Genomic DNA, 20,831 nt, shown 5'->3' on the forward strand with positions numbered 1-20,831 from the left:
GAAATGTTAAAATGTTACCTCCGGCCAGAGATGCCCTAGAAACATCTACCTTTACTCACACTCGCACTTACCCTGATGACATTTTGATGCAAACTTTCTCTGACTCCCAGACTAGAAGAGACCAAAGGATGCTGCCAAAATCAGTCCCTGTCTTCAAGCAAAAGTGCTCACTGCATTTCAGATCTTCTCGGAGGAAGAGTCCAGCCTCTCCTAAGACACTCACCTGCACAATGAATGACACGTGACATTGTCATGGCAGCTTTTGTCCTGACCTAGCCTTAGGTAGGACTGACAAATCCACTGCGTGCTCACTATTGGTTCATTCGATATTTGGAATCGGTGACCTGACAACGCTGCCCTACAGAAAGGCGAACGTAAACAGAGGCTTCAGCCACAGCCCAGGAAGGGTGGTCTTTCGCACACATGGGGCAGCTTCTGCCACAACTTTTTCTTCCAAGGAAATCAACACAAATGAAAACTGGCTGATGCTCTGGTCCACCAGAGGCTGAAGAAGAAAACCGCAAAATGGAGACTGCCCAATTCTAATTTAATTCAGAAGAACAAACAGGGCATCACTCAGCGGACTTCAAATCCCCAGTCAGAAGATTTTGCCCATGGAGCCATTTACCCCACCTACTCCCTCCTGCAACAGCAAGGAGGTGAAAATAGCTCAGGAAGCCATGGTGAGTGACATTCTCGTGACTACATTGTCGTCAATGTTGATCTTGTGCTTTTTTAAAATGTCAAGTCAAATACACAATAGGACAAATTTATTTATAAAGTAGCTACAGTACTGCTATGTGAGGCTCCCATTCTCTCTCTCTGCTCATGTCACTCAAGGCCCTGCTCAAATGCCACTTCCTCAGAGAAGTCTTTCCTGGCCACCCAACACTCACTTTCCCTCGAGATCCGCTTTATTTTCTTCATGACATCAAACTGTATGTTTGTTTGTTTCCTTATGATCTGTCCCCACTATTGGAATGTAACCTCTATACAGATAGGGGCATTAATTTAATCACAGCTGTGTTCTAAGCATTTAGAACGATATCTAGTCACAGGAGGGTCCCAGTAAATATTTGTTGAATGAATGTATCAATGGGCTGGTCCAAGAATCAGTCATTTAAAAGACCCTGATGAAAACAAACTGCCCTGGGGTTTGATATTTGAAGTTTCTCTTATTGGAGAGCTAGTCTGAAAATTCTTGACCACAGTTTCAAATCCCATGTGTTATGATTACACTGGTGTCAGAGAAGCTCTGACTTGGCTGGTCAGCAAACTAGCTGTGGAATTTTTCTACTTGTCACATGGACAAAAATGTCCTTGAAGAGGTATATAGTGGAAAGTTTGAGATCAAGTGCTGAAAATCAGATGGCCCAGATCCCAGTCCTGCATCTGGCACTTCCTAGATGAGTCTTGAAATACTGATTTAACATTCCAGTGTTTTAGTTTCCTTGTCTGTGAAATAGGGATGATACCCATTGTATCTACTTCATAGGGTTGCATGTAAGGAAAAATAAGCAGATATATGTAAGTCACATTTACTGGCACATACGGGAGCGCTCAATAAGGGCTAGTTATTGTTAATATTATAATTTTGAAAAACTAATGGAAACATATTATTTAATCTAGGGCTAGTGCTTGGGCAAGGCAAGTGAAGCACCTAGAAGGCAAAATGGTAAAGGGTGGCTCACTCTCAGGTGCTGACCATGCACCTGTGTGACTCTGAGAATCCTTACATTTTGAGGGCTAGGTACACCACACACCTCACCCCAGCCCCAGCTCTGCAAGGAAAAAACGAGCAAGAAATAAAACAATGTAGTGCAAAAAATGTTCAATGCAGTTGGTCTCGTGGTTTAACGATGTTTACAGAAAACACCTGACTCCAGTGAAATGTAATTCACGAGAAGAGCCAGAGTTCACACAACCGCAGGACCACAGTCGCATTTTAGTGAATGTATTCCTAGAGGTCTCCGGATAAAATCCTTGCTGATAATGAGAACAGTGGTTCTCAGGGCCAATATTCAGACTTGCTTGAGGCTCCTAGGGCTTCCACCCGATATATCTGTAGGCAGGTCCACACACACATTATGCAAAGAGAGATCTTTGAGATGAACCTATAAAGACAAAACTTTATCATTAGAAAAAAGAGTGCATTCATAAATGTCATAATAATAAAATTATACTCCAAGACTTTGTACAAGATGAAAGTAGTATGAAGAAGAGGCTACAGGAAAAACCTCAAAATCATCAGATGCCCAACTTGTCCAAACACAATATAAGGAAAATGACTAATATGGTTTATTCCTATATATCATTGTTTTAGTCTCTTTTCATGCTGCTGATAAAGACATACCTGAGACTGGGCAATCTACAAAAGAAAAAGCTTTAATTGGACTTACAGTTCCACATGGCTGGGGAAGCCTCACAATCATGACAGAAGGCAAGGAGGAGCAAGTCACATCTTACATGGATGACAGCAGGCAAAGAGAGAGATATTGTGCAGGAAAACTCTCCTTATAATAACCATCAGATCTTGTGAGACTTAGTCACTACCATGAGAACAGCATGGGAAAGACCTGCCCCCATGGTTCAATTACCTCCCACTGGGTCCCTCCCACAACACATGGGAATTCAAGATGAGATTTGGGTGGGGACACAGCCAAACCATATCAATCATGATGTAGTTCCTCCCATGTCGTGTGGATAAATCAACCCTGCTCTCTCTAACCACACATCTGACTGCCTTAGGGAATGGCTGAGAAGTCACAGAACCAGATACAAAGAAGGCTAACTATTTCTGGGATATGCTATCCTAAATTCTGCCCACTAAGGTTATCCATGTAGAATGGTGGCAGATAAGCCAAATTTCCTCTCTTTCAGGAAATATGAATATTAAGCAAACCAAGACAAGATTGGTCTCTAAAGCCCAGTTCTCTATGAAGGTTGCTATGCCTCACAGTCCTGGCTACCAGAATCCGGAGAGATAGCATCCCTTTCTCCCCCTCAACACACACCAATCTTGCAATAAATCCCCATTACAGAAAGTAAACCGAGTTGAGGTCCTCTTTGCAGAGCCTGACATAAGGTTTCATACTTATCCATAATCTCCAAATGTACTAATAAATTTTGGTAATAATACAACTATCAAACTAAAAAGAGAAAATGAAAAAAAAAAAAAGGTGGGGACCAGGCATAGTGGCTCAGTCCTGTAATCCCAGCACTTTGGGAGGCTGAGGCAGGAGGACTGCTTGAGCCCAGGACCAGTCTGAGCAGCCTGCTAAGACCCTGTCTCTCCAAAAAAAAATACAGAAATTAGCCAGGTGTGGTGGTGAGTGCCTGTGGTCCCAGCTACTTGGGAGGTTGAGGTGGGAGGATCACTTGAGCCTGAGAGGTTGAGGCAGCAGTGAGTTATGATTGCACCACTGCACTCCACAGAGTGAAACCCTGTTTAAAAAAAAAAAAAAAGGCTAAAATGCCAAGAACAAATGTGTCTGTCTGTCATCATGTTCTTCCGGCATAGATTACTGATTTTTACAGAGTTAATGAAAATATCCACGGTGATATTCATGGTGCCTCCACATTTTAAATTATTTCTCCACTGTGCTTGTAAGAAAACAGAAGCTCGGATCTATAGTTTGTTACTATAATCAATATTTTAGTGACGAACTTTCAAATAATGCCATTTTGGCTGCTCAACCATTTAACTAAGTCAAAGGCTACACAACACATTTGGCCATCTTTATTTCTTCTCTTTCTCTCTTTGGCCAAAAGGTGGTAGTAGGTAATCAACTGATAGACTGCCTTTCAAAAATGGAGGTCAAAATGTTGACATCCAGGTTCCAGATGTCCTGGTTAAACAGCTGGGAGTGGAATTTGACTCCCATGGAAAGAGCTGAAGCCATGATTTAGTCATTGACCTCCAATGTTTGCTCTGACTTCTTACAGGGGAGTTCGAAGTGGAACTGTGAAGTTTCCCAAGCTCCATGCAGGTCACTGAAGTCCACCCTGCAAACAACAATCCTTCACCTTCTGAAGACCTGTCACCTATGAAGCAGCAAGGAAGGAATTTCTTGGCTCTGCTTCCTGGCAGTCATTACCTGTGATCTTCTATCCCGACTGGTTGACCCTAGCAACTAAGCCCCATGAAATATGTATTTAGTGGACTGAATGAATTGGACAATTGAATCAGAAAAAGCAACAAGAACTCCCAAGGTTAAAACAAGTCCGGGACTACACTCCTCTCTTCCTGCCTTTCCACATTGATCTGCAGCTTCTAGAGAAGACTGAGCAAAGAGATGTTGGTGTCTTTTTCAGGGAAGAGGAATGTCAAGGAGAGAGGCCAGCAGATTTTTTTTAATCTCTATTCACCTGTCACTGTCTAGCCTGCCATTGTGGTGGGTGAAGACAACATTTAGGGATTCTAGTGCTAGTAGGATACAAACAACATTTCTATTTTGTTATTAAGTAAAGAAATAACACTCTTTATCAACCTGCTCCTTCCTGGCGTGCAGAATGACTTATAGCTACGGTAAATGGTCGCTCAGGAACTCATAGCACATACCCACTTCCAGGTAGCTTCAGCTGAGCATTCAGCACAACACAGCATAAGGGCTAACAGTGAGCAGAAAGCCCCAAAACTCAGCACCTGTCTTTTTAGTATCTCATAGAGAAAAATAAATGCAAGAAACATACCTCTGGATTGAAAGTGGGGAAAGCATGCAGTCTTCTGAGGTTAGGGCCAGGCTGCAGCAACAGCTGTGGTTGGCTGGACTCCCTGACACCAAAGAAGAAAATGCCATGTGCTTTCAAGGAGCCTTCTGGAGTACTGAGCTAGGACATAAAAACATTCAACTGCTCTTGCCATTTGAATGGGGAAATACGTGGTTCTAGGCCTGTAGCAAGAGAAGTGGTGCATTCCACCCAGCATTCTCATTCTAAAATGCACATTGGATCATGTCTGTCATCAGCTTCATGGTTTTCACTGGTTTTGGATGAATTGCAAAGTCTTTAACATCGCAGAGAAGGCTTTTTCTGGTCTGACTCCAACCTATTTCCCCAGGTTTATCTCTCACTCCATCCCATACCTGCACTGGCCTTCAGTTTTCCGATTATCTTACTGACCTGCCATTCCCAGAACCCACCACATTTTCTCTTATACCTGGATTTTGCACATGCTGTTCCCTCTACCTGGAACATATTTTCCCGACCCATCCATTCTCTGGCTAACTGTTCCTGGACTAAAAAGCATATGACAGAAAACAAACAGTAGCAGCCGTCAGCTGACAGTTTTTGCATTATATTAATATTTTCTTTCTCTGAAGCTCCAGAGACCAAAAATGTATAAAACAACAAATCAAGCAACCTCATATGGTAAATAATTTTTCACCAATAAATGTTAAATATAGTTCATATATGCTTATATTATACAAGTCTTCTAGGAAGACAGACATTAACGATGCAAATTTTAAAGTTCATTTCTTTAAAAAAATCCATGTATAATATTAGCAGATTATTATTTTTGGAGTCAGATATATGTGGCTTTGAGTGTCAGCACTGTCACTTACTAGCAGCATGATGTTATGCAAATTATCAACCCCTTTGTGCCTCAACCTTCTCATCTGCAAAGTGGAAATCATCCTAGCACCTGCCTGATGGACTTCTTGTGAGGATCAAATGAGATGATAAGAATGAAGTGCCCTGTGCTACTTACCAGGCATGCAGTGTACTCAGTCAACTCAATGAATGATCACTGTTACCATCTTCATTGTTGTCCTCATCATCATCAATATGTATCAACAGCCCTGCTGCATCTTTCTCTGGTGGCTCCTGGTGCTTTAAAACTTGATATGCTGATTCCATTCTGCAGCTACCAAAGCCTTTTGGGGGTTAACCTAACCTTGATCACTCCTGACGAGCATCCAACCACCACCTTCACCTTGGGCAACAGGAAACTACAGGGCTCTTCTCAGGTGGTTATTCCCAGGAGGGGGAAACTTACTAAGACATGCCAGAGGTCCTAATCAACAGAATAATTAAAGAGAGAGGCAGCCCTCTTCTGCAATCCCTGACATCTAAAGAGTCTGTCGCCCTTTTCTAAGCCTATTCACATTTGTATGCCCAACTTGAGGGAACCGGAGCAAATATTACTCTTCTCATCATTTTAAAATGAGGAAACTGAGGCAGTTAAAGGCAAGCTGCCCAAGCTCACACAAGTGAACTGTTCAGCTCTTTCTTCAGATTACCCCATCCCATGCCCACTGTGCACACACCCTGAGCAGCAGCCCCTAACCTCAATATCCTCTACCCTTCCCAGAGGCGCCACCAGCTCCTTTACACAGTTTAGTTTTCCCTTCTCCCAACAATGGCCGTCTGTAAGAGGCCCTAGGTGCCTGGAATTTGAAATTGTTTTTCTTCCCTCCCTTCCTGAGGACCAGATTGTTCCTAAGCTCCAGGCTGCCTGGCCAGTGCAGGCCTGACTTGCTGGCACCTAGGGTTGCATTAAGGATATGGATTTGTTTTTGCAGGACTGCTCATGAGCGATGGAGTGCTGGCGTTGGCTTCCTTCTGAAAGGCACATGGCAACTAGGCATGTATTTGCAGGGAAGGAAACTTCAAGAATAAACAGAAAATACACACACTCCACATCCTGCCAGCCAAGCCCCAGCCTCCCCAGTTCTGACAGGTGATCCATTCTGACTTCCTTACCGAGACACACACCCAAGCCAACTGAAAGCCTTGAAGCATGGCGGGTGGGAAGGAGCACAAACCCAGATTCTCCACATTCTAGGGGTGGGGCTTGAAAAACTGAAACAAGATCCACATCTGAAACCCAGGTAAAGTTATGCCTACCTCTTAGGGTTATTGCGAGAATTGGATATTCTCGCAATATATCAAGCTTATAACATGCCTATAAGCTTATAACATGTTATAAGCTTATAACATGCCTATCCCAGGCCTGGAGAGTGGGTGCCAGGGCATGCTAGCCTTGTCAGCATTCTTTTTGGCTCCTCCAACATACCAGTCTTCTCTACCTCAGGACCTTTGAATGTGCTCTTTTCTCTGCCTAGGATGCCCTCCCCCATCCCTTCTCCTCTCACTCTCTCCTTGTGAATGATGCCCCTCATCCTCCAGGTTCCAGCTTAAACGCCATCTTCTCCAGAAGCCTTTTCCTAGCTACCCCTGATGGAGGAGAGAGCCCCCATCCCACCCCACCCCAATAATTGTTCTCTATATAGTTTGATTTCTTTGAATATTTATCACAATTTCTAATACTTTTTATTTGCTCTATCTTCCTGTCCAAATTTTAAGCTCCTTGAGGGCTGCTCTCTGCTGTGGCAGAATTTGTGCCTAGAATTTGACAGGAGCTCAATCAAAATCTGTTTAATTAATAAATAAATGCCTTTACTTTGTGCAGGCTTAATTAGTTCAAGGGAGAGATCAATAACAGCCACTAGAACCCAGAATCCCTGACCCTGTGGGCAATTTTATCTCCAGCTGAGGTAAGATGAACAATAAATGGCAGTGGCAGAAAGAGGCATAGCCAAAAAGGCCAAGAACACTAATGGTCTTATTACCAGAACAGACATTGCAAAAATGCAAACTCTTTATTGTGTGTTCTATAATACGGGGCCAGTATACTATAACAACTGGGCATTTGCCCCCATTTCTGCTTGAGAATCTTCCCTACCTGCATGAATGTGTTGACTTAAAAACATCCAAACCACCTAAGAATTTAACAGCAGACTGGATGAAAAAAATACTGTCAGTGACAAGTTAATACATAGGAATTCACAATTAAGTTCTATCGTACAATACAGATTTCTGAGGGCCTTAGATTACAAACAAATGTGATTCTACACTCAAGAGCTGAAAAACTTGCTCAGAAAACAAAATACAAAATTTCTAAACCATTCCAGAGACCTATTTAAAAAGCATAAAATAGTCTACAATAATGATTCGGTTAAGTGCTTTGAAGGTCAGAGTGAGTTGCAGTTAGTTAGGAAAAAATTAAAAGAAAGAGTTTTGGCCAAGGTCTTGAAGAGAGTGATTGAACAGAGATTGGCACCAAAAAATTATAACATTTTAGAACTGGAAGAAGGATTCTTTTTATTATTAAATATAGCCCACTTATTTACAAATGCAGAAAATGAAGCCCAGTGTTCCCCACCCCCTCACCCAGTTCCTGCAGGAGAAGAGGGTCAGGACATCAGGAGCCAGGGCTCCCAGTCTTTCCACTACATCATCCAGGCCATTTTAGAAGGAGGTGGGGCAACATCTCAGCCAGGGAACCAAAACGAGTGAGCAGGATGTGGCAGTGGCTGTAGCAACAAAACTAGGCTAGGAGTGCAGAGACGTGACAAGAAACGCTCAAAGGTGGACGGAGAGTGGCTGGCGGCCGGTTTCCTCATAGAACACCCTTATTTTTGGCCTGTTGACTTGCTGAGCAGCACCTGAGTCATCCCCCTCGAGGCTTGTAACCAATTCAAATAAAGGAGCTTACACATCACTCCTTTCACTTTGGGCATCGTGGGTGCCCACCAAATATGTGTTGATTTGCTTTGACTCTGATGCTGGGCCTTTAAGTGTGAGATGGGGGAGTCTGTGTTTGCTACCACCAGAGGGTGTTCTGTTTATGCTAGAAAAGTGCAGAGCAGGAAAAAATATATATAAACCACCTCTTTTATAGATAGCAGGCAGCGCTCCTTTTGAATTAAAATGCTTTTGTTAGTGTGGAAAGAGCTGAGCTGGAAGAATGTGTCAGAGACTGGAAGAACAGCACAGAGGTGCCATTTTTACCCTCCCTTTGCTACATCCAAGCATGGTACCATGGGTGTGGTCCCCTTTCTCGAGCTGGAGAAAGAGCCTTCCCAGAGACATTTGGATTCCAGCTCTAGTTTTTAATAGCCACATGACCTTGGGCATGACTTTGACCTCTGTGAGGCACACTCTCCTCTTCTGCTAACGTTTGGGAAAGCATTTCAGCATTGTGCATGGCAAACAGTAGGTGCTCAAAAAATACCAATTCTTCTTTACTTACTGATAAAAGTAGCCCAAGGGGAGTGGACAGGCTGCATGGAGACAGGGAAAGCAACTCTAAGTGGTCTGGTGGCAGAAAAATGGGATTTTGGGGAAGACAAATGGGAAGTTCATTTTCATGCTGCTGATAAAGATACTAGAGACTGGGTAATTTATAAAGAAAAGGTTTAATGGACTCACAGTTCCATGTGTCTGGGGAAGCCTCACAATCATGGTGGAAGGTGAAAGGCACGTCTTACATAGTGGCAGCCAAGAGAGAATAAAAGCCAAGTGAAAGAGGGAACTCCTTATAAAACCATCAGATCTCGTGAGACTTATTCACTACCATGAGAACAGTATAGGGGAACTGCACCCATGATTCAGTGACTCCCACCAGGTCCCTCCCACAACACGTGGGAATTATGGGAGCTACAATTTAAGATGAGATTTGGGTGGAGACACAGCCAAACCTTATCAATAGAGCACTGAGGAATTGTCAAATCAGGAAACAAACCCAAAAACTTCTAAAGAGGAAGAAGTGGGGCCATGGTTAGAAATGAAGAGCAAGGTTCAGAACACTTGGGCATGCAGCCCAGTACCACCAAGGCAAGAGCATTTGAGCAAGTTCTATTCCCTCTTTGGATCTCAGCATTTTCAATAAAAATAAGGAAGTTTTAATATTGATCGCTGAGGGTCCTTATAGCTCTATGGTTCAATGGCGTCATACATGACCACGGCAAAGGGGAGAGGCTGGAGCAAAGGAAACTCCTCCCTGGTTTTCTTTCTCATCAAGGACAGAAGCCAAATAGACAATCACATCAGGACCTAGTGGACTTAATGATCCTCAGAATAGTGTCAAAGAGATAAAGGTGAAGTGCACTATTTTCAGCCCAGAGGGTCTCCATTCTTTCCAGGTTCCAGCTATATTGGGGGAAGTTGTATGGGAGGCATACTAAAGGGAACAATCCAGTCTATCACAAAACGCCCTGAGACTGGATGACGTGGTAAGAAAATCCATTAAAACTGCCTCTGGCTTTGACCATGTTCGCCTATAAATTAAGCTCCGGTACCTATGCCATTTTCTCTTTCCTGCCCTTCCAGGGTGAAGGAAGAGAAGCTAAGAGGATGAAATAGGAATTCAAAGTGCAAGTCCATCATACCAAAAAGCTGTCTCAATTATATCCTGACCCCTTTTAGTAATGTGGCCAGGGGTGTGCTTGCAGTTGGTTTAGTCCCCTGACATTTCACCACCTCCAAGATAGGCCTGGGACTGCTGAGACTCCAGTGGTAACCAAACCAAGGATCCTAAGAACTTCCCACTGTCCAAGATGGCAAACAAAAGAACATGAATGTTGTTTGGGTTGGGTAAGCTGATACTGCTCTTCCTTTCCAAACTATCTGGGTCTGTGGAAGCTGGATATATTAGTTTCCGAAGTTGCAATAACAAGGGACCACAAACTGGGTGGGGGTAGGTGGGGAGGGGGTTAAAATAACAGAAATGTATTTTCTCAGAGTCCTGAAGGCTAGAAGTCTAAAATCAAGGTATCAGCAGGGCCGTGTTCCCTCCAAAGGATCTGCTCCATGCCTCTCTCCTGGCTTCTGGGAGCCTCAGGCATTCCTTGGCTTATAGATGCTTCCTTTCAATTTCCCACCTTCTCATAGGGTTTCTTCTATCTCATCACAGCATCTTCCCTCTGTAAGTGGCTGTATCTAAATTCTCCCTTTTTATAAGGATACGAGTCATATTAGACTAGGAGCCCACCCTACTGGCTGGGGTAATTGAGCTATAGCCAAAGATGAGTAGACCTCATCTTAACTAATTATATCTGCAATTACCCTGTTTCCAAGTAAGGTCCCATTATGAGGTCCTGGAGGTTAGGTCTTCAACATCTTTTCGAATACAATTCAACCCATGACAATGGGCTTCTGTCATTTATGATCAAGGGGTCAAGATTTGAAAGTAACATTCCTGAAAGATTAAAGACCGTGAAGATATACTCCTTGTCCCCAGTGTCCCTTCACCAGAAACAATACATTTTGCTGGACATCAACACAAGCAGTTCCAAGCCAGATACTGGCTTATAATCTCTCTCTCTCTTCACCCAGCCCACAGCTAACTCCCCCATGAGCTGCCAAACACTCATTATACATTTTCGTCACCAAGAAATGTCACTGGAATGAATCTACACCAAAGCTGTTTATGTGACTAATAAACCTCCATTACGTTGCATCCAAGTAGGAGTAAAATTTATATTCTACTCAATGAAGGAGGGCTTTCTTGGGGGAGGGAATCACAGATGGCTGGGAATAGAGGCAGGCATTTAGAAAAAGCCAAATATATGAACAAATACCAACAATGCAACACTGTAAAGGTATCTTGTATCAAGTTGGGAACTGTTTCTCCAAACCTCCACACACACACACACAAAAAATTCAAACTAGAATACTTTCGGGGCTGGCGGGGGAGAAGCCATCCCCTTTTCTCCTTCCGTGGTTTCAGGTACAGAAAGTTGGGGGTAGTTATAAAAAAGGCTCCATCACTGGTGTCTCCTAACATATTATTTCTATATTAGTATTATCAGGCTCGTTAGCCAAAGACAGATGCCGAACAAAAAGCTGATCACATTTCCCAATCTTATTTGCAAACAAGCATTCATTTCCTGCTTATCAAGGCACAGTGCGGGTACTTTGTCCATTCAAATCATTGTCTTAAGCCAGTGATGCAAACCAATGAGCAAGGTTCACCCCAGCCAGAGCCTGGACGCTCAATGTCATTGAACTCAAGGAGCAGATAATTAGTATTGAAAGGTGTGATTGCAGCCCAGTCGGCCAGGTAATCAGCCTCTGATTTCTCTTCAGGACTCTAGACCAATTGGAAATCTTAGCCCTAGAGGAGGCTGGAGGGAATTATCCTGGAAGTGTAGTATCCCTTTTCAAATATAAACACCAGACAATTACACCAGCCAGTTAGCCCTTCCTTGCTCAGCACACTTGCGTTTCAGGCAGCGATTGGAAGGGACCCCAGCTCTGCCCAGGCAGCTGTCTCCCAGCCTTGGCTCCCCAGGGCTCTTCCATCAGCTCACTAACATCTTCCAAGACTGTCGCAACCTTGAGATGTCTCTGCAGACTGAGCCTCCTCATCTCGGTGCTTGTTTTGCAAACATTTGGCTGCTTCATGGGAACCTGCCTCAACCTGAGGCCTGAGCTCCCTCTTGGCTGAGATGGTGAAGTCTTCTTGAGAAGGGCTGATCTCTTTTCTGATCACTCAGATCAGATGGCTTGGAAGTGACAAAGTGAAATGCATCACTCTGCCATCCCTTCAAAGATGGAATGCCAGTTCTCCGTTCTCAGCAGCCAACAGCCAACTTTGACGTAAAACTTGGTTGAATATTTAAATGGACGCTCACATTGGAGCAAAATTTTTAGGAAAGTAGCTAAAGGTTCAAAACAGGTCCCCAGTCTCCTTTCTGACCCTGGGTCGCCCCTTCTCTCTGGACAGGGATGCCATCTGACAGGGAAGATACATATGGAAATGTAGTCGCTTCTATATCAAAGAATGCTTTCTCCATTTTCTTTACAGTGCTTTGCTTTAACCAAATTCACAATGGCTAACATAGACAGCAAAATAAACATGAGTGGCCATAAAACACTGACTCTTCCAGACTCTGATGGAGGCTGTGCAGCCAGCTACCCGCCCCTGGACTCGGAGGGAGGGCCTAGTGTATAAACAAAGTTTGCATGCAAGACTCCATGTATTATCAACATATCACATTCAGGCTCCTGCCAACCCCACAGCAGACACATAACTCTACATTATGTAATGTGTAAATCAGCAAGGCTTTGAGAAAAGTGGCTTTTTGTTCCTTAGAACCTATCTTCCACCTAGGGTAGATGTCCTCCCAATCAAGCCAAGCAACTCTCCGTGGCCACTCCCCAGGCCAGGGGCTCAGAGCTTCAGGCCACTGCTGCTCCTTCTTTCTTCTAGAAAGTGCTGAGCTTTGGAACACTGGGCAAAGGCCTTCTTGCCTTCTAAATAAGCCTTCTCTTGCTTCCATTACACCATACTTTTTTCTCCCAACATTTTATTATGAAATTTTTCAAATATCCAGAAAATCTGAACCACTCCTGAGACCTATTTTTAAGCTATTACTCTCTCGTGAATGGCTCTTGAATTCTTCTCCTTTTCTCCAAGTAACATTTTTCAAGATACCTGTTGTGGGAAACATGTGGCATGGGATGTCAGTGCCCCACATGGCTGCTCAAGTTGTAATCCAGGGCTTCTCTCGGTTTTCTTTCAGAGATGAGAAGAGTGCAGGCTTCAGTTACAGACAGACCGGGGTTCTTCCTAGCTAAACTCTGGATGTGTTTCTTTACTGCTCTCAGCTTGAGCTTGCCTTCAAATGGTGGTGGGCATGACAACCAATCCAACTATCCTGTAGTGAGCACTTATTAGATGCCAGGAACTCTTCCACATGACACCCAGGGGCTCTCATCCTCACAGTAACCTCAAAGGGAGGCACTAGTGTTATCCCCCATTGTAGATAATCAGGCTGGAAACCCAAGCCTACTGCCTATGGTGCTGTAGGAAGCACGCAGAGTGTTTATGACACACTTAGCACAAAGCCTTCACTCATAGTAGCTTTTCAACAAAGAATTCAAGGATTATTCTTATCAATAGTGGCAACATTTTTGCAGAGGGCACCCAATCAGCACACAATCATAGCTGAGAACACAGACTGTAATAAGCGCTTCTCATTGTCCTGGCCTTCTACACGCCATTCTTTTAGCATCTGAGTTTGTTATCAGTGGCCTAGCACTAATGGCAGCACCCCTAAACCAAGGCTTTACTTGGACAGCAATTTTCTGTGTAGCTGGCAAAGCCTCTTCTGCAAAGCAGTGCTTTGAGTTCTGATTTTTAATTCCAAACACTGCATGGTATCGTTGTGATAATAGGAAATGTTGAAGTGCTGTCATTAGGTACTTCTACGTCATATCAGATAAACAGAATTCAGACACAAGCACTCACTAAGGTATACCTTTATTGGATGGATCATCTTTTTTTTTTTTAAGTGATGGAAATATATCAACTCTAAACTCTGTCCATATGCTCTACTGTAAACATGGCTATTGGCATGGTGAAAGTATTTCCAGACTGGTTCATCCCTCTTCTGTTCACTTCAAAGATATTTTCCACAGTGGTTGCCATACAAATTCTAAACCCTAAAGATTCTGGGGCTGGTGCCCCATAGATGATTAGCTCTTCTCTAGGGTAAGGTATGGTTTCCTTAAAAGCAAATGGACTACCATCTTTCAGCCCAGAAAGCTCTTGACTGCCTCCAACCCCTCCTTCATCCTAAGCTCCTCCAAACTCACTCTAAACAAACTCTCCCACAAGGAAGCCTGTCGAAGATCTTTACAGTAAGTATCCTGGCTTTGGAAAAGGACAAAGAAAGGGCGAGCAGACACTGAATTTTGATGAAGAACTTTCTTTGAGCAAGAGGTAGAACTGAAGCACAGAGAACGTGGCATAGCTTTTCTAAAGTCGCAGACCAAGTTGGTCAAAAGAAAGAGAGAACCCAGGAGTTCGGAATCCAGAGTGCTACTGTGCATTAGATCAGTAATAATTTCCATTAGCACTAAGTCCAGAGACCTTGGAACCAAAACAAATCCAACTATAGAACAAATGTTTTGGGGGGGAAAAAATGGAAAGCTCCCTAACGTCATCATCTTTCTCATGGGGGTGAAGTTTCAGATACACCAAGACAGGACACTTTATGAGTCGGATAAATTGTGTATCCAGAATAAGAACGAAGAGGTATATGCTGCATCTTCACCATTAATAGTTAAAGAACACAAGCTGGAATTTGGGGAGTGTTGAGGCTAGAGTTTGGGAAAAAGATTCCCAGTCCAGCAAAGGGACAAAGAGCTACAGAAGGAACAGAATACTGACTGATCCAACAGTGAAACTCTCCCCAAAGGAGAGTTACAGGCAATTCCAGAGCTATATCTACACAAATACGATTCTTGCTGAAATCTAAAGAGAAGAAAGAGTGAAAGGCGAAGAAGGATGAGATAAGGTAGTAGGATCCACCAGGAGCCCACATACATTCTTGACAATTATAATTAAGGACTTGCTATTGGGACAGACAAGCCTGCCAAGACATCTGGTCACATTAATCCTCCTTTGGGCTATGGAAGTTCACCACCAGAGGTAGACGTGTCATTGCAGAGAAACAATCAAGGATGAGGAGAGAAAGGGATGTTTTAGGTGGGCTGGCAGCACAACTTTGTGGACTGCCCCTTTTTTTAACAAACCCACAGAACTCTGTGGAGCCAAGTGTTCTTCACGCTAGGCCAGACTTTCCTACCCCACCTTGGGGGTCTGCCAGTTTTTGCTGGCTCCCTCTCCAATGTCAAGCCTTCTTGTGAAGTGACTGGTGCTTCCTGCTTCCCATCACACCCCCGACCCAGACACGCCACCTCTCCCTGGGTATCCGCCCTATGGCTTAATGAAAGGGAGCCAAGGGGCTCTTGAGGACAGAGAAGCCCCTGTTCAGAAGAGGAGAAAAAGAACAGGGTCACTTCCTTCCCTGTTTTCTAGGTTTCTTCCGCCTTTTTCTCTTCCCGCCGTCCCCTCCCATGGCCGCTGCTCCTTGGCCTTGATTCAGCACGGCATTCCTGCTTCTTTGTGTCCCAGCCTCCAAGCTTGCAAGGCCGTGGGGATGTTCAGAGAGTTACAGCTCCAAGAAATTCTCATCTCCATAGACCTGTCTACCCACCTCCCACCTGGGCTCCAGAGAAACAGCCAACATTCCTTCAGTCCCACAGAGAAAGGGTGTGACTCGAATTACTCAATGAAGCCTCCAAGCCAGCCTCTTATGCCCCCAAAACAATAGAGTTGTATTTTTCTTGGACTTCATTCATTTTATTTGATTTCTCCTTTGATTAGCAGAAATAACTCCTTTCCCTCCCTCTCCCTACCACCACTTTTCTTAATCCACCAGCTTCACTCTTCCAGTAGAACCCAACCCCCCAACCCCAGTAGGGTGAAGCCTTGGATCATGAACTCGAGTGACGTTAGCGAGCTTGAGAAACACCATCCGCCATCCACTTCTCCTGGGCTTTCTCACACGTGGGAATCATCTCTTGGGAGTCTGCATCCCATCTCTGATCTGTTTGTTTTGGATGCTAATCCCAGGACGCTGGGTGAGGTGTTAGGCAGACTGACCTTTCCTGTTTTCTGAGTCAGTGATCTTAGATCACTAAGTCAGGTGCTAAGTGTTGAAAATTAAAGTCAATGTGTGGGGACTGCAAGAGGGAGAGAAGAAGGTGGGAACATAGGGTGAAAGGGGAAGGTGACATCTAGTTTTGGTTGAAACAAACAAAAACCTATCTATCTGCCATAAATCCATCCTCATCAAAAAGAGATTCTGGTAGCTGGTGTCTCGTGTGCCTGTAGTCCCAGCTACTCGGGCAGCTAAGGCAGGAGGATCACTTGAGCCCAGGAACATTAGGCCAGCCTGGGCAACATAGTGAGACTCTGTCTCTAAAAAAAAGGTGGGGGAGGGGGTTGGAGGGATTGTATGTATTTGGTATGAGGCACACATTATGAAGAATATGATGTGGACATGAGTCCTCCTGATAAATTGCCTCTGAAAAGCTACAGCCCATCTTAACTCCCAAGGCAGCTTCCACTCAACCCCAAACAGCCAAATCTTCTGGTATTCAGGGAATTTTTGATTGTCTACTGAGCTCCTGACGTATGTCAGGCTGTCAGGTTGCAAGGATATTTAAGGAGAATCTTTTTTTTTTCTTTTTTTGAGACGGAGTCTCACCCTGTGGCCCAGGCTGGAGTGCAATGGCATGATCTTGGCTCACTGCAACCTCCACATCCCGGGTTCAAGTGATTCTCCTGCCTCAGCCTCTCGAGTAGTTGGGACTACAGGTGCACGCCACCATGCCCAGCTAATTTTTGTAACTTTAGTAGAGATGGGGTTTCACCATGTTGGCCAGGATGGTCTCAATCTCTTGACCTCATGATCTGCCTGCCTTGGCTTCTCAAAGTGCTGGGATTATAGGCATGAGCCACTGCGCCCGGACAGAGTATCTCACCTCTGCACCAAGCTAGGGTATTTAAGGCACCACCAATTCCATCCCCAGCTTCTATATCAAACAAACAGATCTGATGGAATAACAATGCTAATAATGCCAGGTGTTTGGCTTGGATTGGCTTTTTAAATCCAGCTTTTATCTCAGAGGTCAAAATCCTGAGCAGGCCCAAGACAATGCAGCCTAAACATCTTTAGAAACTCAAGACAACTTCTCATTTTAAATATGAGGAAACTGACTTGTTGAGAAGTGAACTGTTTTACAGGTCACATTAACATAGTTATAGAAACACAGAGGTCACATTTTTGGTCTAAGGCACTCCTGATTTAGAATTACTCCCTGAAAGATCTATGGAGGTTATACCGTATTGACAAAAATTGGGTTTTAGGTTTAACCAAATGCCCTACCCATCTGCCCAGTCTTTGTTGCAGGACAGTCTTCAACCCTCCAATCTCCCATTCCAGCATAGAGCAGGGACTGCCTTCTACTTCAGCATATCAAGCAAAGCAGGCACAATTCTTTTCAACAAGTATCTGTTGAGTATCAGTTTTGTGCAAAGCATTTGCTCAAATCAAATAATAAAAAATACAGAGCCCACTTGTGAAACAAACCGTCTCATCATACTCTTCATAGACACGTTTTCAAAATTCAGCAACTCATCCTTTTTCCTACAAAATTCTATTCTCAAGAAGAGACAACTTGACTATCAAAGGAAATAAAATATCCCATTTTCTCTTCTCTGGGAAGCAAACACACACACATTTTTATAAAATAATAATTTACCTAGTAGGATTTACACATCATTGATATAAATATACTAGACCTGTCTAACTCTAAACTCCAGCTACACACGAATTTTTTTAAGGCTCCGCAAAAAAGAAAATGAGAAAGGCAAAACTCAACAACACCCTAAAGGAGTCAGATCCTCTTTCTATATTGTCAGGTAATTGTTAGCAGAAATCAGCTGTAATAACAAGCCATTTTAAAGGAATGCCAATTCCATTCCATCCTGCTTAAGGAAGATCCAGAATCCGCCTTTGTTCCTAACCTGGGCAGTTTGGAGAAAATAACAATACCTTCTTTCAGAAACTGTGGGGAATCTGAAAGGTAGGATTCCTGCTCTCCCAGATAAGAGCTGGCAGGAGAGGTGGCCGCTGTCAAAGGGAGGCTGGTGTGAGCCCTGGGGTCAGCCAGGAGCACCCTGGAGAGAAGACCAGGACCATCAGAAGGGAGCAAGGTAAGGGGTGCGGCAGGGAGAAAGTGCTTTGCTTTCCGAAACTTAAAAAGGATCCCCACTCTTCATTGTGGACTTGTGTGCAGCCAAGGCCACCAGAGACTGCAGAACCGCCAGTCTCTGGAAACGTCTCCTTCGTCGTCCTGGCTGACGGCATGTTTGCAGTTTGGGACTGTTTTATGCAGCTGATTCCTTCCAAGAGTCTGAGGTTTAGGGTTTGGGTGAGCTTGCTGCTTAGCCTTTCCCCCCTTACCTTTTTATTCACAGTTTCCGACACACAAAGCACTTTAAAATATCCATGGAAACCTTTGTGACCACAGACTTAGAACACAGCTATGACCAAGTGTCAGAAACAGGGAAGGCATCCGCGAATGTCCAGCTATGTGGCATGAATGTGTTGCTTTCTCTTTTCCTCATCAGGTCCCAAAAGTGGCATTTGTTTGCAAAGGGCCACACAGACAAGGGCTTTAGCTAGAAAAGCATCACTGCCTAACATGCTGAATTAAGAATGAAGTTGCCCTTGGGTTGGTAAATTTGGGTAGTCGGATAGCACACAGCCAGGCCTCTCCTAGCCGTTCAAGAAATGTTTGTGGAATCAATGTGCACTGCTTTTTAAAGAGCATGCTGTCATTGTTAGAACACACTGGACACTTCCCAAGGCAGGAGTTTTAACGTTCAAATTTTTCATTGTTCTTGCCCCCTACTCCCCTCAGCCTTCCTAGCTCCCGGGAAAGGGGCCTGAGCTCAGGGAAAGTCAATAAAATATATTCTTGAACTGACTGATCTTTGTCATTCTCATGAAATCCCCTGTCCTCATTCTGTCTATATTCACTGGAGTCAATTCTTAGCAATGCCCTCACCCCATCCATTCCATTCTCTAACCAATTATACAGGAATAATTGCCAAAAATTAAAAGACTAACCCCAATTGAATTGGAATCTGGCTCTTTCATGGAGAAAACAGTTAAAGAACAATGGAAAGGACACCAAAATACTCAGGGAACCCTAACCCTATCTACCTCATGGTTTTCAGCAAGTCATAACCACCCACCCTGTGTTTTGCCCTCTTTTTTCCTTAAAGGAGCATATAGCAACCCTCTTCCCACCTGTTCTGCATGAGCAAGTTTTCAGCACCAGTGTTTGCTGTACCAAGGAAATGTGTTATCATTCAGACCTGGCTTGAACCAGAGAGTTCTAACCTCAATTTCCCCCAAAAAGAATGTGCCCTTCTTGTACATGGTCCTTCAGCATTAGGGGACAATTGGGAACTCTGGGAAGATGGGGAGAATGGACACAAGAGCAAACAGCTTGAAGCAATGGAGATGCAGATAACAGAAGAAACCACTTGGGTACCACACCTGCTATGGCCTATGCAAAATGCAAGACAACTACGGAGATTCAGAAATTCTCAGCAGGCAGGGCACAGTGGCCCACACCTGTAATCCCAGCACTTTGGGAGGCCAAGACGGGTGGATCACCTGAGGTCAGGAGTTCGAGAGCAGCCTGGCCAACATGGTGAAGCCCCATCTCTACAAAAAAAAAAAAAAATATATATATATATATATATATATATACACACACACACACACACACAAAACTTAGCCAGGCATGGTGGCACGTGCCTGCAGTCCCAGCTATTCGGGAGACTGAGGCACGAGAATCACTTGAACCCGGGAGGCAGAGGTTGCAGTGAGCTGCGATTGCGCCACTGCACTCCAGCCTGGGTGACAGAGCAAGACTGTCTCAAAAAAGAAATTCTCAGCAGCCCCTCTTCCTTTCTAACCCACTCTCTTCCATTGACAACCTGGCTCAGGGACTGCCATCTCTAAATGTGAACTAACATTGCCCCACAAAACCTGTAGTCCAAAGAAAACAAGGCAAGGCCAGAAAGAAACAAGGCCATGGTAAACAGTTTCCCCCGATGTGGAACAGAGATGATAACAGGGTAACCCATCCCAGTTTGTATTGAGTTTTTACATAACAAGCTTCCAAAATTTGGTAGCTATTATTTTATTGTTTCATTGTTGTTGTTAGTGTTGGTTTTTACCCCTTAACACCTACAGCTGTGAGATTTGAGCCAAGTGAATTAACCACTCTCCACCCCATCTTTCCCGTCTGTAAAATGAGGAAAAGAATAAGAACCACCACAAAAGGTTCCTGGGGGCACACAAGGTAATATATCCAGGTAAAGCTCTTAGCAGATTACCAAGCTCATACGAAGGGCTGTGCAAGCACTGCCTTTTATTAGGAAAAGTCAGGCCGGGCATGGTGGCTCACACCTGTAATCCCGGCACTTTGGGAGGCCGAGGCGGGCAGATCACCTGAGGTCTGAGGTCAGGAGTTTGAGACCAACCTGGCCAACATGGTGAAACCCCATCTCTACTAAAAATACAAAAATTAGTCAGGCGTGGTGACGTGCACTTGTAATACCAGCTACTCAGGAGGCTGAGACAGGAGAATCGCTTGAACCTGGG

General features: G+C 44.1%; 1 long non-coding RNA gene across 1 annotated transcript in view; it reads right to left on the minus strand.

Moving 5' to 3' along the window:
* Positions 1–1,830: 1,830 nt before the first annotated feature.
* LOC131381332 (uncharacterized) overlaps positions 1,831–20,831 on the minus strand; it is a 33,218-nt gene continuing 14,217 nt past the window's right edge. The window contains exon 2 of the long non-coding RNA XR_009210012.1: positions 1,831–2,114. This is a non-coding gene — a long non-coding RNA (uncharacterized LOC131381332). The remainder of the gene's footprint in view (positions 2,115–20,831) is intronic.

The sequence above is a fragment of the Hylobates moloch genome, unplaced genomic scaffold (genome assembly GCF_009828535.3).
Source record: "Hylobates moloch isolate HMO894 unplaced genomic scaffold, HMol_V3 SCAFFOLD_15, whole genome shotgun sequence".
Taxonomy (NCBI): domain Eukaryota; kingdom Metazoa; phylum Chordata; class Mammalia; order Primates; family Hylobatidae; genus Hylobates; species Hylobates moloch.